The sequence below is a fragment of the Haematobia irritans genome, chromosome 2, assembly GCF_050003625.1.
Source record: "Haematobia irritans isolate KBUSLIRL chromosome 2, ASM5000362v1, whole genome shotgun sequence".
NCBI lineage: Eukaryota > Metazoa > Arthropoda > Insecta > Diptera > Muscidae > Haematobia > Haematobia irritans.
Window position 1 is genome coordinate 54,628,767 of NC_134398.1, and position 17,379 is coordinate 54,646,145.

The following is a 17,379-nucleotide window of genomic DNA, read 5'->3' on the forward strand; positions in this document are numbered from 1 at the left end:
AACAACCGTCACATCAGCCGTTTCAATTGAGTCATCACGAATGTCCTCTTCAGAGATCTCGGTGACTCTCGCAATAACCGTAGTTCAAGTTTGGTGAGTTTTGAGGCAGTAGAAACCTCCTCTCGCATACGGTGTCTATCCAAGTCTGCATCTTTAGTATCTCCCTCGACTTCGCAAGAGGATCCGCTTATTTCTGATGCATACAGAGGCTTGTCGATTTCCGAATCCTTTAGATGATAGTTTTTATATACCTTCATTTGTATATAATGAAAGCCATAACATACACGGCCCTGAGACTTTGTTAGATGTGGCAAAGACTGAGTGTTCAATATAAACACTGCATGCCGTCTTGGTCCACCCACTTCATCCAAACGGCCAACCTTCCAATCAGCTGTTGGAAGATCTGGATTGCATTGTTTCAGTCTATTTAAAATAGATTCAGGGTCAGGAGGTTTTGCAGGTATCCACGTATGTGCTCTAGGTCTAGCCGGTATGTCTTTCTTCTCGACTAACTCTAGAGCAGCTCCTTCCCAAATTTCAGCAATTAGTATCGGAGCAGCTTTTAAACATTCTATAGACCTCTGGTCCTCAAATGCGACTAGCTTAAATCGTCCTTGATACCAACCAGCCTATAGGTGTCGAGGATCTGGGCCGGGAAACTTTTCCAGCACCTGTGAGTAGACGCCAGACAAAGCATTCTCAATTTCCCCCCCCAATTTTTGCTTTGGAACCATACCGTCCAATGCTCCTTTATTACTGATAGCCATCACAAGGCTGTCTTTAGCAACTGAGGCAAACGATCGTTGATCCCTTTTGGAGGATGGCAGCTCATCCGGTGATCGTTCCCTTTTTCCAGCCTCAAGAATTCCTTGAGCCCATTTTAAGGAATCGCTTTGTTTAGCCGACAACATGCTTGGGTCGACTGATCCTAATTTTTTAGGATAAACAAAGCATTTCTGCATTCCTTGAATCTCTTTCGTGAGGGATTACCTCCTTTTGATGCCGTTACCTTGGAAAAGGTTCGACTTGTCAAAGTGTCGCCATCTGTCGACCCGTCTACAGGTCGACTAAATTGGGCCTAACTCCTGGACATTGCCCAAATTTATAACTCCAGTCGATACCCGTCCACTGGGCAACCCAGTGGATGTCTTTAAATTTCGCTGCATGGTGGCCTAATATTCCACCACACGTGAAAATCGTAGTAGGTACTTATTGCGATGATTTTATCCGTTATTAAAAAACACGTCCATTCCGTTCGACGGTTGAATGAAAAAGATTACCTTTTGCCAAATTTGGTGACGATCCGTTTGAAAAAAACGCAACGTGACCCCATTTGTCGAAATCGGGCGATACATATATATGGAAGCTATATCTAAATTTGATCAGATTTCTTCCAAATTCAAAAGCGTTCGTCCTTGTGCCCAAAAAACTCTCTGTACCAAATTTCATCAAATAATAATTGCGACCGGAATCCTGTGAACAACAAATACATGGACGGACGGACGGACGGACACCAAGCGCTAGATCGACTCAGGAGGTGATTCTGAGTCGATCGGTATATATTTTATGGGGTCTAAAATCAATATTTCTGGTAGGCACATTTTTTGGCAGATCAAACTTATACCCTGACCACTATGTGGCTTAGGGTTAAAAAAGATTTCTGCTACCATGACTCCAATCTGTGTTTTCTGCACCATACGCATTAGCAGTCGCCTTAGCACATTGCACCACCGAGGGAGTTGCCATAATAACGTCTAACGATTATTTTAAGACTTTTCATGGCCAAAGAAAAACGAATGCCGTTCATGAAATCGTGAACGCCCGTAGACAATATTGTTAACATTCCGTTTTGATTTTTTGTGAACGTTTCCGTTTCATTTTGTTACCATCTGTTCACGACTATGGAACGTAATTTTTTTTCTATAAGCGTATATACATTTTCTAGTTTGAAGGAAACAATTTGAGTTTAAAATTGCAGGAATGTCTTTAGTGACATACGAAGTTCAAGATGGTCGCGTTTGTAGTAAAATTAACAAATTTAAAGAAAAACTACTATTTTGAGAGAAGTACTAATTTAGTAAATCTTTATGCATCATTTGTGTATATTGTTTTTCCGGTTTTAGTTCATTTATCTAACGTATACAAAAAATTACTAGCGTAAAGGAAACTTTCTCAAAAAACAAAAAAAAATATATATAATAATAATAATTCCTAAAAAACTAAAATAAAGTTAAATTGGCTTTCGTTGTTTTTGCCCGATATATGTTAATGTGGCTTAGAGGCTTATTAGTTTTTATTTAAATTTTATTGATCAAAAGCAAAATGTGTCAGAAATAACTTCAAATTTCAGAATCAGTTTAGATTTGTTCGAATTTGCTACTTTTGGAACAATGGTCTTCAAAGGCCGTCGAAAGCAAGGCCGTAGCCAGGATTTTAATTTGGGGGGGGGGGGGGGGGTGGGGTAGGGTTCAACTTAAAAAAAAATATTCATATAATCCCATGTGTAGAAAATTTTATTTATGCATAGGTATGTATACAATATTTTTATAATATTAAATTGAGCCGACGGGCTTTTTGGGAGCAAATAAATCAATTACTTCATCAGTCGGCACATTTATTCGGCGATGAACCGACATTAATGCCAATCCATTGAGTCTACCCTCGCTAGTCGAATTTCTAACATACATACGTCTTTAATCTCTTCATTGTTTAAAATGAAAGTTGGGATGAGTACGTAGTAACTGCAGCGATGGAAAATGCAGTACTATAGTACTTTTTTCAATACTTTTTCACCCCGGTCACTATCGTAGTACCCCCGCGAATGATTTAGTACCTTTTGTGTAGACATTTTTGAGTCGATATCAGATTTATGGTACAATAGCTTTGACAAAATATTTTAATATTTTGAGAAAGTCGTTATCAACCTTATTTGCTAATAGTCTTTTACAAATATGGCGAAACAGACATGTTCATGTGGAAGGAAATTTCTTGTTTTGTAAACGACATAGAATGCGATTCTATATTATCGATTTTTTATTTCGGTAGAAAATGTTGTCAAAATTTTATTTCTATATATAATTTTTGCAAAATTTATTTTTACAGAAAATTTTGTCAAAATTTTATTTCAATTGAAAATTTTGTACAAATTTTATTTCTATAGGAAATTTTTGCAAAATTTTATTTCTATAGAAAAAATTTTGCAACATTTTTTTTCTACGGATTTTTTTTGCAAAATTTTATTTCTATAGAAAATTTTTGCAAAATTTTATTTATATAGAAAATTTTGTCAAAATTTTATTTTCTTTAAAATTTAGTCTCTTGACAATAATTTCCAGAGAAATTTTTGTTGAAATTTAGTAAAAAGTACCTTTCCGCTCAAAAAATACCTTTTTTGTACTTTCTTAAAAATTGTATTTTCCATCCCTGAGTAACTGGCAAAGTGACCAAAATTTTTAAAAGAATATGCACGTTTGGAAATATCTCTTTATTGCACTCTCCAAGTGCTTCCATCGCTGAATTAGGCAGGTTCTTTTAGCAGGTTTTCCGCCATTTCATTTACACATGTGTGTTTGGCTGTTTCGTTGTTGTTGCTATGGCCAAACAAAGCGAGTCATGTTCACAAAAAGAACAACAAACACTAATGAAAAGCAGAAAGACGTTTTCCAAAAATGAAATTTGTGGTGCGAGAACAAAAACAATTTGTTTTTTTCGACCGTCGTTTGACGGGCTTTTCAACTAGTATTCTATGATTTGTGCAAGTTTTATAGGTAAGCGTTTTTCAAAATAAAACCTCCAGCTTTTCTTCAACATCTTCGATAAGATTTTTCTATGCAGCTAAAAATATATATTTATTTGTATAAAAATATTCATTCATTTCGGGGGGTTTGATCCCCCTCATCACCCCCCCCCTCCCTGAATACGGCCTTGGTCGAAAGATTAACGCGCAGTGGGTCAAACCGTGAAAATATGATGGATGCGACAAGATTATAGACCTATAAAATTGACGGAGGTATAATTCACCATTACTTTCAAAATTTTCTTTAGAGAGAACCGTCTTTTCTTCAATAATTCATCACAGTATAAATTGTTGTAATAGTTCTACTTATTCCTAAGTCTCGCGCCAGTCCCACAAGCTGTCAACAGAGTTTTGTGTTGTATTTGACCTAATTTTTGGAAAAAATATTTAATTTTAAGTTTTTTGTAGTTTACTGATTGCTTAAAAATTTAATCTTCTATTTTCCCACGATACTCTTAATCTCTGCACTTTGAAACTATTGAACGATTTTAGAGGAAGCCATTCCATGGATAGAAAACGCAAAAATACAAACAATACATCATTGTTCATAGTTTTTGGACTGGCTCCAAGCACCTACTCAAGGTCAGCTGTCACCACCGCCACACAAAAAAAAAGAGGAAAAAATAAAACAGTGACGCAATTCATCCATCTATTGTCAAAAGTTATTCATTGTATTAAGGCCATTTTGAAGCTCTGAACTTGAATGAATGGCTTCCATCATGACAAAAAGTTTCGTTAGCAATAACAAAAACAAATCATTTAAATGGTCGAATGTTTTCCTGCTGTAAAGTTTTATTAACTTCTTCAAGGAAGAAATGAATGTAATTTATAGCAAAACGAAAAGAAACAACATCGAAATGAAATTCTTTATAAAATTGTCCACAGAAAAAAGAAAGAAGAAATTAAAGAATGAAAGATAGATTGCAGTAACCTACATACAGCACTGATGGTCATGATATCTAGGAGGACCTAGATCTCAATTACATCGATAATTTTTACGCTACATATTGGAAAATCCGATTGAAATAAGTAAAGGGATTCACGCAATATTTTGGCACCAGAGAGAAGGTACTGGATGTTAAATTTAAAGTTTCATAAAAAATACTTTTATTTAAGTTTTAGAGGAAAGGTAAATAAAATCATTCATACGGATTGCAAAAAAAATTCTGTAAATTTTTTCCCCCTTACTCGAATGCTCACGAGTAGTAGAATCTGGAAATTATACTTCTAGATTAAAGCAATTTGGATATTAAGTGTGCCAATTTCAAGTAAATCGCAGTCTACAAGCTCCAAAAGCTTCAACCTATACGGAGCGACACATTCTGTACACCTAGGCTTGCCAGATGACCGGGATTTGCCTGGATTGTCCCAGAATTTCGTCCCCAGGAAGTGTCCCGAATCTTTGACAAAATTTTCCAAAAATCCCGGAATTTCAATTACTCAAGGCACATTTCTCGTTTCTTAGAAAAGAAAACGATTTGAAATTAAATCGCATTCAAAAATATTTTTGGTTTTGCATGTTTATGCTTTTTAAATGTACACTTGTCTGCCAGATTTTGTACCATTTCATTCAATCTCATCACTATGATAAACAAATCACTGTCTTTCATCAGCTGTAACTTGAGCAGTAAATGTAAAAAAAATATACGCAAATATCTAATTTTATTTCAAATTCTCGTTTTCCTGTGATATGTATTTTTACAAATTATAAGTCAAGTCTGTATTCCCTGCCAACATTTCAAAGTTCGATTTTATCTCTATCACTACCACACTCAAAAAAAAGTGAACTCTCTATTTCACTAAAGCCAATTTAACTTTATTTTAGTTCATGGAATTATTATGTTCGGAGAAAGTTCCCTTTACTCTAATAATTTTTTGTTTACGTTAGTTAAATCAACTAAAACCGAAGAAAAAACTAAACTCAAATGAAGCATAATGATTAACTAAATTCGTACCTTCCACAAAATAGTTCAGAATTTCTTTAAATTTGTAAATTTTACCAAAAATGCGTCCATCATGAACTTCGTATATCACTAAAGACATTCTTGCAATTTTGAACTCCAAGTTTTTCCTTCAAACTACAAAATTTTCTTTAACAAGTGAAAAAAAACTTAGTTATGTCTAATAAATTTTCTTGAATTTGTCGAAAAATATTTACTTATTTTGATGACATCGGCGTGATGCCAACGTTTGTAATACTGTTTAGTTAAAATTTTCTACAAATATTCAAAATTTTCTAAAATTAAACGAAACATTTCTTCCTGGTGGGTTCACTGTTTTTTCAGTGCATAGACTCTTTAGTGACAATTAACAATCGCCAACTGTGATGCAAAATATACCCAAATCCATGCCCAATATCGAAAGGCACTACAAAAGAAGTAGCGATTGTCACCTCAGAGCTAAAATTTGCTTGCCATAACCGAAAGTAATATGCCAGTAAATATGGGTTTAGGCTCCCGACTTTCAAGGCAAATTTTTTTCAAAATTTCTACATTTAATATAAATTATCACAGCCATCTTGAAAAAAAAAGCTTCAGAGGCTCCAAAAATTTGTTCAATTAATGTATTAATTGATTAATTGATTCAATTATTGAATCAAATCCGAATAACAACGGATTTTTCACTGTTTGGTAGATTGGTAGAATTCTTGATGTTTTGGAAGGTTTTGCAAAATATTCCTCTCTAACTAAGATGTGCCTCATAAATTTTCTATTGAAATAAAATTTTGACAAAATTTTTTACAGAAACAAAATTCTGAAAACATTTTCTATAGAAATACATTTTTAAAAAAATTTTCTAAAGAAATAAAATGTTGACAAAATTTTCTATAGAAATAAAAATTTTGACAAAATTTTCTAGGGCAATAAAATTTTGGTAGATTATTTTTGGCTCTTAGAGGCTCCGCAAGCCAAATCTGGGGACCGGTTGATATGGGGGCTATAACAGGTTGGCTGATAAGTCCACCGTCTGACACATAGTTAGTTTGTGAGATAGAGCGTCTTTTGTGAAGCAACTTTTGTTATTGTGAAAAAATGGAAAAAAAGGAATTTCGTGTTTTGGTAAAATACTGTTTTCTGAAGGGAAAAAATACGGTGGAAGCAAAAACTTGGCTTGATAATGAGTTTCCGGACTCTGCCCCAGGGAAATGAACAATAATTGATTGGTATGCAAAATTCAAGCGTGGTGAAATGAACACGGAGGACGGTGAACGCAGTGGACGCCCGAGGAGGTGGTTACCGACGAAAACATCAAACAAATCCACAAAATGATTTTGAATGACCGTAAAATGAAGTTGATCGAGATAGCAGAGGCCTTAAAGATATCAAAGGAACGTGTTGGTCATATCATTCATCAATATTTGGATATGCGGAAGCTCTATGCAAAATGGGTGCCACGCGAACTCACATTTGACCAAAAACAACAACGTGTTGATGATTCTGAGTGGTGTTTCCAGCTGTTAACTCGTAAAACACCCGAGTTTTTCGTCGATATGTGACAATGGATGAAACATGGCTCCATCACTACACTCCTGAGTCCAATCGACAGTCGGCTGAGTGGACAGCGACTGGTGAACCATCTCCGAAGCGTGGAAAGACTCAAAAGTCCGCTGGCAAAGTAATTGCCTCTGTTTTTTGGGATGCGCATGGAATAATTTTTATCGATTATCTTGAGAAGGGAAAACCCATCAACAGTGACTATTATATGGCGTTATTGGAGCGTTTGAAGGTCGAAATCGCGGCAAAACGGCCCCATATTAAGAAGAAAAAAGTGTTGTTCCACCAAGACAACGCACCGTGCCACAAGTCATTGAGAACGATGGCAAAAATTCATGAATTGGGCTTCGAATTGCTTCCCCACCCACCGTATTCTCCAGATCTGGCCCCAGCGACTTTTTCTTGTTCTCAGACCTCAAAAGGATGCTCGCAGGGAAAAAATTTGGCTGCAATGAAGAGGTGATCGCCGAAACTGAGGCCTATTTTGAGCCAAAACCGAAGGAGTACTACCAAAATGGTATCAAAAAATTGGAAGGTCGTTATAATCGTTGTATCGCTCTTGAAGTGAACTATGTTGAATAATAAAAACAAATTTTGACAAAAAAAAAATGTATTTTTCTTTGTTAGACCGGGGACTTATCAGCCAACCTGTTATATATTTATGGACCGATGTGGACCAATTTTTGCATGGCTGTTAGAGACTATATACCAACATCAAGTACCTAATTTCAGCCGGATCGATGAAATTTGCTTCTCCGCAAGCCAAATCTGGGGATCGGTTTATATGGGGGCTATATATAATTATGGACCGATGTCGACCAATTTGTGCATGGTTGTTAGAGACTATATACCAAGATCATGTACCAAATTTCAGCCGGATCGGATGAAATTTGCTTCTCTTTGGGGCTCCGCAAGCCAAATCTGGGGATCTGTTTATATGGGGGCTATATATAATTATGGACCGATGGGGACCAATTTTTGCATGGTTGTTAAGGACCATATACCAACACTATTTACCAAATTTCAAATCGGATGAAATATGCTTCTCTTAGAGGCTCCGTAAGCCAAATCTGGGGATCCGTTTATATGGGGGCTATACGTAAAAGTGATCCGATATGGCCCATTTGCAATACCATCCGACCTACATCAATAACAACTACTTGTGCCAAGTTTTAAGTCAATGGCGTGTTTCGTTCGGAAGTTAGCGTGATTTCGGACGGACATGCTTAGGTCGACTCAGAATTTCACCACGACCGGGAATATATATACTTTATGGGGTCTGAGAGCAATATTTCGATGTGTTTCCTGATTTGAGTATCAGATCAATCTTCCCTATTTTTCAGGTATCAGGAATTTCAAGGGTGCTGAGGCACCATACTCTCCAATGTGTTTCAGCATCTTCATAGCCAAACCATCTGAGAGAATGACTTTCGAGCTTTATGCGCCCTCTACAGAGATTATCCTGACTCATCTCTATAGGGGATTTGTTTGTCTAAGGACACGGAGGTCTCCTGTATACCTAATTGTCTGCAGTATACGCAGATAAGGAATATGATCACCTCCTACAAGAAAACAAAAATATTGTTTTCTCAACGAACATAATATGATTGTTGAAATCAGATAAATAATTGGAACAAACATATTACATATTCACTGTCCAAAAACAACATTTTGCGCTAGGAGGTGATCATATTCTTTCTCTGAGTATGGGCATTCGACGTTCGAGTAATTTCCTTGTAGTTTGGCTAATCAATTGTGAATGACGCATACAAGTTCCGTAGAGTTATCATTTCTGATAGCTGCAATAAAGGGATATTGCCTAATAGTGCATTTTGCAAGCAATGAAGTGCAATTACTATTTCTTCGTCCGGATATAGCGCTGCCAATCTATGCTGGTAGTAGGGTATAGTTTCAAATAGCATAAACTTTCTCAAATTTCAATCTCACAGAACCAAGAGGCGGAAATCATAATAATTTCGTATTGCAAAAGCTAAAACAAATGTACAAGAGACACATAATAATTTTTATTGCAATATTTGGTAACAATTTCTCGAGACAACACAAAAAGGAGCAACACAACAACGTAACTCATCATTACTAATATCATCATCACCATCGCCATCATTGACAATATCTCCAAGATTCATAATTAACATTGGGACAAACAAAAAATTCGTTTATTTCGTAGGATGTCTCCCTCTCGACAATGACGTGGCACCATTCAGATTTTTGGTTGAGATTTTTTTGTGTCATTATTATTTTTTTGCCGTTTTGTTGCTTTTTTATATTCATTCGTTTGTCACTTTTCCCAAGTTTCATTTCGGTGTCGCTTCTTCATCATCGGAGTAAATGGTCTTTAGTGTCGTTTCCCTTGAATTCTTTTAATTTCTTTTTATTTTGTGACATTGTTTTTCTCGTACATATCGTTGGCTTCTCGCTCTTCTCATTTTGTTTATGGGTACGAAGGTTAGAGAGTCTGTTGAAGATATTTTGTTGTTGTTGGCATCGTTTTTATCGTTGAAATTTTCACATCATAAACTTTTTTACACATCAGCGGTAATGTTATTTAGTGACTAAACTTTTTTTTTTTGTCGCGAAATCTTCTTTAGTATTTCTCTACCGTTAGAGCCTTTTCACTGTGACCTTTCTGAAATTTTGTGTTATTTACGTTGGCATTAAAAGAAAAACTGCAGGAATTTGAAGTTATTTACAAAGTATGCAATTTCAAGAAGCTATCATGACATAAATAATCTTGTGGAATACCTAAAGAAAAGTAAAACGTACCAAACATCGAAGTTCAAGAATATTTTCTCAAACAAATTCATCGTTTATAGGAATTGTTTATTATTTTCGATATAGTTGAGAATTTTATAATATTTGAAAATATTTGTGCATAAATGTGCTGAAACATTTTTCAATGAATTCTAAATATCATTTGGCATTTCTCAATTTCACTTTAAATCAAATTAAACTATGGTACGTAGAACAATCGACTACCTGTAAAACCAGTAGCCAATTCAAAACAGTTTCGTGATGTTTTATACCCACTCCCACAGGGTAGCCATTTCTAACACATCAAAACATCTATATCCGTCTATATATTTTTTTACGTAGGCAGTTCGGAAACTTCTTAGCCTAGCACAAAAAGCGCGGTATAAACAAAAAAAAGTTAAGTGTTTTGGAAACTTTCATCTCTGTTATGAACACATGTTACATTATGTTTCGATCTGGCAACTCCTTTATATAGAAACAGGTGTTCAAAAAAGACGCATCCGCATTTTTTTTACAATGGAAAAATTGCGAAATGCGTGCTGTCATTAAATATTTACATAAAAAAGGTTTATCGGGACAAGAAATTAATAATGATATGGTGAATGTGTTAGATGAAAGTGCTCCTTCATGTGCAACAGTAAAAAATTGGGTTGCTGAGTTTAAACGTGGTCGTACAAGCATTGAAGATGAACCACGTAGTGGACGTCCAAAAACAGCAACAAGAACAGAAATTGTAGCCAAAGTGCATGATATGGTATTAAATGATCGACGAATAAAAGTGCGTGAAATTGCTAATATCATGGGCATCTCAAATGATCGAGTCCATTTAATTTTGCATGAAGAACTACAGATGAAAAAGCTTTCTGCAAGATGGGTGCCGCATTTGGTAACAGTAAGAATGAACATTTCTCAAGCTTGTGTGGATCGTTTTAGGCGAAATAAAATGGATTTTAAGCGTCGTTTCATAACTGTTGATGAGATATGGATCCACCATCCGAACCGCCCTCGTATTTATAAGCCTGTTGAAATACAACATTCATTACAAACTACAAGGTATATTAAATGTAGAATCTTAACAAATTTAGAAAATGTATTAAATATATCAATATCCCCATTGGAGATATTATTAAAGTGATGTAATACATTACTAATCGATTCATTGGAATTATTACCCAAAGTTTTCATATGTACTAACGACATTTCACTTTATGATGTTGGTACGATACAGGAAAGTTAATAGGATTGAATGCAAAATTAATAAATTGCTACTGAATTCTTTCTAGTCTTTGGGACTGTATTCCATAATAAGGATACCAAAGAAAAACACGATATTCCAATTTTGACTTAACTAAAGCAGAATATACAAAATTTACCGAATAAGGATCTTTGAAGTTTCTACAATTTCTCTTAATGAAGGTAAGCCATGATTATGCCCTTGGAACATTATAACCAATATGACGTGTAAAGGTGAATTTTGAATCATGAATTACACCAAGATCTTTTATCTCCTCAACCCTGTTCAAAACATGGTCATTTAACGTATAACTATAAAAGATAAGTTTCTTGCACTTACAATAAGAAACGACATTACATTTTTGAATGTTGATTTCTAGGAGGTACATATCACACCATTACAACATTATATTTTTGAATGTTGATTTCTAGGAGGTACATATCACACCAATCTTCTACATTTCTCAAATCCTCTTGAAGACGGAACAAATCACTAACAGAAGATTTGCGCAAAATTAGCTTGAGATCATCAGCATAGTGTAGAATGCAATACCATTTGACATACGAACTCATTATGATTAATGAATATAACAAATAAAATTTTCTATAGAAATAAAATTTTCGCAAAATATTCTATAACAAAATTTTCGCAAAATTTTCTATAAAAATAAAATTTTTGCAAAATTTTCTATAGAAATAATATTTTTGCCAAACTTTCTATAGAAATAAAATTTTCGCAAAATTTTCTATAGAAATAAAATTTTTGCAAAATTTTCTATATAAATACAATTTTTGCAAGATTTTCTATAGAAGTAAAACTTTGACAAAATTTTCGATAGAAGTAAAACTTTGGAAAAAATTCTTATAGAAATAAAATTTTAACAAAATTTTCTATAGAAATAAAATTTTGTTTTGTTATTGTTGGTCTATTCTTCAATCACCACCTTCCGAAAAAAGGTTTTTGATAGTCGGCTTTTTCCAAACAAAGTTGCAAGCATTTCTCTCTCACTTTGCCAAAGTCAAATCATCGATTTGAGTGCTTTTTTCTGGGTTTGTATTGAGCGTGCTTTCTCTATCTTCATTCGTTTTGTTTTGTTATTGTTTTTCTATTCTTCAATCACTATCGTCGTCACCGTGGTGCAATGGTTAGCATGCCCGCCTTGCATACACAAGGTCGTGGGTTCGATTCCTGCTTCGACCGAACACCAAAAAGTTTTTCAGCGGTGGATTATCCCACCTCAGTAATGCTGGTGACATTTCTGAGGGTTTCAAAGCTTCTCTAAGTGGTTTCACTGCAATATGGAATGCGGTTCGGACTCGGCTATAAAAAGGAGGTCCCTTGTCATTGAGCTTAACATGGAATCGGGCAGCACTCAGTGATAAGAGAGAAGTTCACCAATGTGGTATCACAATGGACTGAATGGTCTAAGTGAGCCTGATACATCGGGCTGCCACCTAACCTAACCTAACCATCGTCGTCATTGATTCCAGCTTAAAACCATGCATTGACTACTAAAAGTGTAGCTTAACCTACAGAGGAAAAGTATGCTTGTCAAATTTATTTGGGCAAAGACCTGAACCCTCAAAAAACAAAAACATATTCTGCTTCAAGCATATATATTTTCAGAATTTGTTCAAACAAAAATTCCAGTTTCTAATCATTTGTTTGCTTGCAACAAAATTTCTTATATATAATTGAGTTAGAATAGAAATAAGCATGTTTGTTTGTAATTTATTTAAAAAAATGTAAGTCGATAAGCAATCATGGACGAGTACTCAGCAACCTGAACTTTTGTTGTAATTAAACTTACATATCTACACACACAGAAAACAGATTGGTTGGAAATCTGTTGTACTAACGAAAATTCTACATTCAGAGTTATATATCAGTTCTGCCAATCTATTTACTTGGATCACAAGCATTTTTTTGTCCTTAATACCATTTGGCTATAATTTCAATAGATTCTCGGTTGTAATTGAAAATAAATGATTGTAGCAACTAAATGTCTCTCTTTTGAAAAATTGTATTTGAATACGATTGATATGACCTACCTTAAATAAATTTCGTAACTCTCATTTAGTAGTCCTCACTGATATAAAGGGTGATAGGTCAAAATTTGGTCAATATAAACTTGACGTATTTCTTTCAATTTTGCATTTAAAAAACCTGAACACCCCTCATTTTGAAATTGTGTGTGTGTAGAATGTTGCTCCTATTTTGATTTTGGAAAAATGCCATCTAAGGAAGAAGAGCATCGTATCAAAATTTTGCTCGCGCATCACGAAAATCCGAGCTACTGGCACGCAAAGCTGGCAAAATCGCTAAAAGTTGCCAAATCAACCGTTACAAATGTAATTAAAGTGTTTGGGGAACGTTTGTCGACAGCCAGGATGTCTGGATCGGGGGGAAATCGAAAACCGGAAGCCGCTGAGACGACAAAGAGAGTTGCCGGTAGTTTCAAGCGAAACCCTAACCTCTCTCTCCGAGATGCCGCAATTAAGCTGGGTGTTTCGTCTACAACCATGCATCGAGCCAAAAAAAACGAGCCGGTCTATCGACTTACAAGAAGGTAGTGACTCCACATCGCGATGATAAACAAAATACGACGGCCAAAGCGCGATCCCCGACGATGCTGACGAAGTTTGACTGCGTGGTAATGGACGACGAAACCTACGTCAAAGGCGACTACAAGCAGCTTCCGGGACAGGAGTTTTATACGGCAAAAGGAAGGGGAAAGGTAGCAGATATTTTCAAGCACATAAAACTGTCAAAGTTCGCAAAGAAATATCTGGTTTGGCAAGCCATCTGTACCTGTGGCTTGAAAAGCAGCATTTTCATAGCTTCCGGGACTGTCAACCAAGAAATTTACGTGAAAGAATGTTTGAATAAACGTCTGCTGCCTTTCCTGAAGAAACACGGTTGTTCCGTACTGTTTTGGCCGGATTTGGCATCTTGCCATTACGGTAAAAAGGCCATGGAGTGGTACGCCGCCAACAACGTGCAGGTGGTTCCCAAGGACAAGAACCCTCCCAACACGCCAGAGCTCCGTCCAATTGAGAAATACTAGGCTATTGTCAAGCGGAACCTAAAGAAGACCAAAAAAACTGCTAAGGACGAGCAGCAGTTCAAGGCAAACTGGCTTTCTGCGGCGAAGAAAGTGGACAAGGTGGCTGTACAAAATCTGATGGCAGATGTCAAGCGTGAGGCCCGCCAGTTCGGATTTGGAAAAGCTAAAGCCTAACTGAATATTTTTCCTGAATTTTATACTAATTGAACTTGAAAAAGAAATTTAATTTGATTTTTTAAATAAACGATTTCACCGATTTACACGCGTTTTCCATTGACCAAATTTTGACCGTATCACCCTTTATGGTAGTCTCATCCGAATTCCTTTTGATGAATTTCTCAAATGTCATTTCTATTTGAACAAATTTATTATTATTCAAATAAGGCATTTTTATTTTTTTTCAAATTAAAGCTAAAAATAGCGGAATTTTATGCTACATGTTGACTTCACAACGAAAAGCATATACATAGTACATAGGATGACAATATGAACTGTGGATTTAACTGTCCATGGCGCCTCCCGTTTTGTATCAGGTAATCGAAGATATGATACATTTGTGGATATGTCCTGGAATTAGTTTTATTAACTCCAACATGGATACATGTACCCCAGAAGTTTCTAATTTTATTTGTTAATATCCATTTTTATCCATTCTATTTTTAAGGTTTGTAACATTATGTACTCTGGCGACAACTTTGAGCAGACCAATCAACTCGGAGTAACCAGTGATTTGGTTCTGGTTTTTAAGAAGCTACATTTCAGAAAGCAGTTGGATGTGGAAAATCTTACTTAATTCGACCGACAAAAAAAATTTTTTTTTGCTCTAAGAATCTGGGTGTGGATACATTTTGATGCAATAAATAGAGATTCTAGACAAAAATTACATACATTTAGCGTATTTAGAATTATTTGTACCACTATACCTATATGTAAGTAAAATAAAATATAATATTTAACGGTGGAGTAATTGATTTTTAAATATATTTTTAATTCGGTCATGAGTATTATTTATGTTGGGCAACACAACTGAATGATGAAGGTAGTCACAACCAAAACCATATGTGGTATTAATTGTGTCGACCGAATCATTCGGGTGATACAACTGCCAACTGATAGTAGCTGCAACTGCCAAAAGGAGGTTGGCAATAAATTCGGTTGTCACAACCAATCTGTATTCTCTATGCACACAGAGAACAATTTGGTTGGAAATCGGTTCTGATAATGAAAATTCTACTTTTAGAACTATATATTAATGCAATCATTTCTTCATGCTTAATATCATTTCGCAATCATTTCAATATAATTTCGTTTGTGATATGTTACAAGACAAATGGTTGAAGCAACAAAGCTTTTTTTTTTAATTCAGATGGCACGACCAACTTTAAATAAATTTCGTAACTGCCATTTAGTAATCAGCACTGACATACAGTTTTCACAACCGAATACTATTTGAAATATTTTTAAATGTCACTTCAATTTTTGTTAATTATTTGGTGCTCAAAGAGATATTTTTTCTTTCAAATTAAACATCACAATGGACGATCTTTAAGCCAATGCAAATTTTATTGGCATTCACAATGCAGTCCAAAGTATTCTTTTGGTGATGTCCGACTGTAATTAATGGACGTAAGTAAAATATAGGTCACGATATTGAAGTGGATCATTTATGTTGGGTATATTATATAGTGCACAAATAATCATATATTCGTATCACACTCCAATCGGATTTAATGATATATCTCCAGGATGCTTTGTCTACTTAGAACCTCACAGAGATACCGCAGTGAATATAGTGCAAGGTTCTGAAATGTTTTTATAAACATGCGTGCACCAAAATATAACTAATATTATTTAATTTATTTTTAAGCAATAATCAAAAATACCAACATTGTACAACGGACCCAAATGGATACAAAGTGCCATAGGTCAGATTCGACCGACCGCTCAAAAGTTATTTATTTTTCATAATGCCTAGCACACTATCGGGACACACTCAGCAATAAGTAGAAGTTCATCACTTGTGGTTTCCAAATTGGCTTGCTTGTCCAAACGTGTCTGTAGGAACAGATGGCGACTAAAATTAAGTTATATGCACAAACTGGTAATACGGGTCCATTTTTATGCATTTTAATATTTAAAAAAAAAAAAAATACACACCCTTTCACTTTCAACTAAAAGTCATAATGGGGTGTGTATTAGCTTTTGTGTGCCCAACCGCTAAAACATTTTAAGGACATTAATTTGTATTTAGCTATACATCTTTAATACAAATATTTAAATGTATTTAAACCAAATATAAAAATAAAATAAAACTTAAATGAAATTAATTTTTTTATTCGGTTATAGTGCTATTAAAGTTGGATGACACAACCAAATGAAGAAGGAAGCAATGACCAATTCCATCGCCTGATACAACCAACTCCATATATAGTATTAGTTGGATTTCCCATAATTCGATTGAGTCGACTGAATTTGTCGGGTATGTATATACGGCCGTAAGTTCGACCAGGCCGAAGCTTATGTACCCTCCACCATGGATTCCGTAGAAACTTCTACTGAAGACTGTCATCCACAATCGAATTACTTTGGTTGCGGTAACACTTGCCGATGACATGGTATCTTAAAACTTCCTAACATCGTCTTCTAAATTGCACGGTAGTCCATACTAAAAAAGGCCGATTAAATACATATATAACATAATTAAGTTTCACAAAATTTTTTATAGAAATAATGTTTTGACAAAAGTTTCTATAGAAATAAAATTTTGACAACATTTTCTATAGAAGTAAAATTTTGACAAAATTTTCTATAGAAATAAAATTTTGACAAAATCTTCTATAGAACAAAAATGTTGACAAAATTTTCTATAGAAATAAAATTTTGAAAAAAATTTCTATAGAACAAAAATTTTGACTAAATTTTCTATAGAAATAAAATTTTGGTAGATTAGTTTTGGCTGGAGTGGCAACCAAGATTATGAACCGATATGGACCAATTTTCGTGTGATTGGGGATCG

General features: G+C 34.9%; 1 long non-coding RNA gene across 1 annotated transcript; it reads left to right on the forward strand.

Moving 5' to 3' along the window:
- The first annotated feature begins 15,869 nt into the window (after window positions 1-15,869).
- Window positions 15,870-16,686, forward strand: LOC142227547 (uncharacterized). The gene is made up of 3 exons (XR_012719897.1): window positions 15,870-15,989; window positions 16,050-16,162; window positions 16,231-16,686. It is a non-coding gene; the product is annotated as an uncharacterized LOC142227547 (long non-coding RNA).
- Window positions 16,687-17,379: the final 693 nt, after the last annotated feature.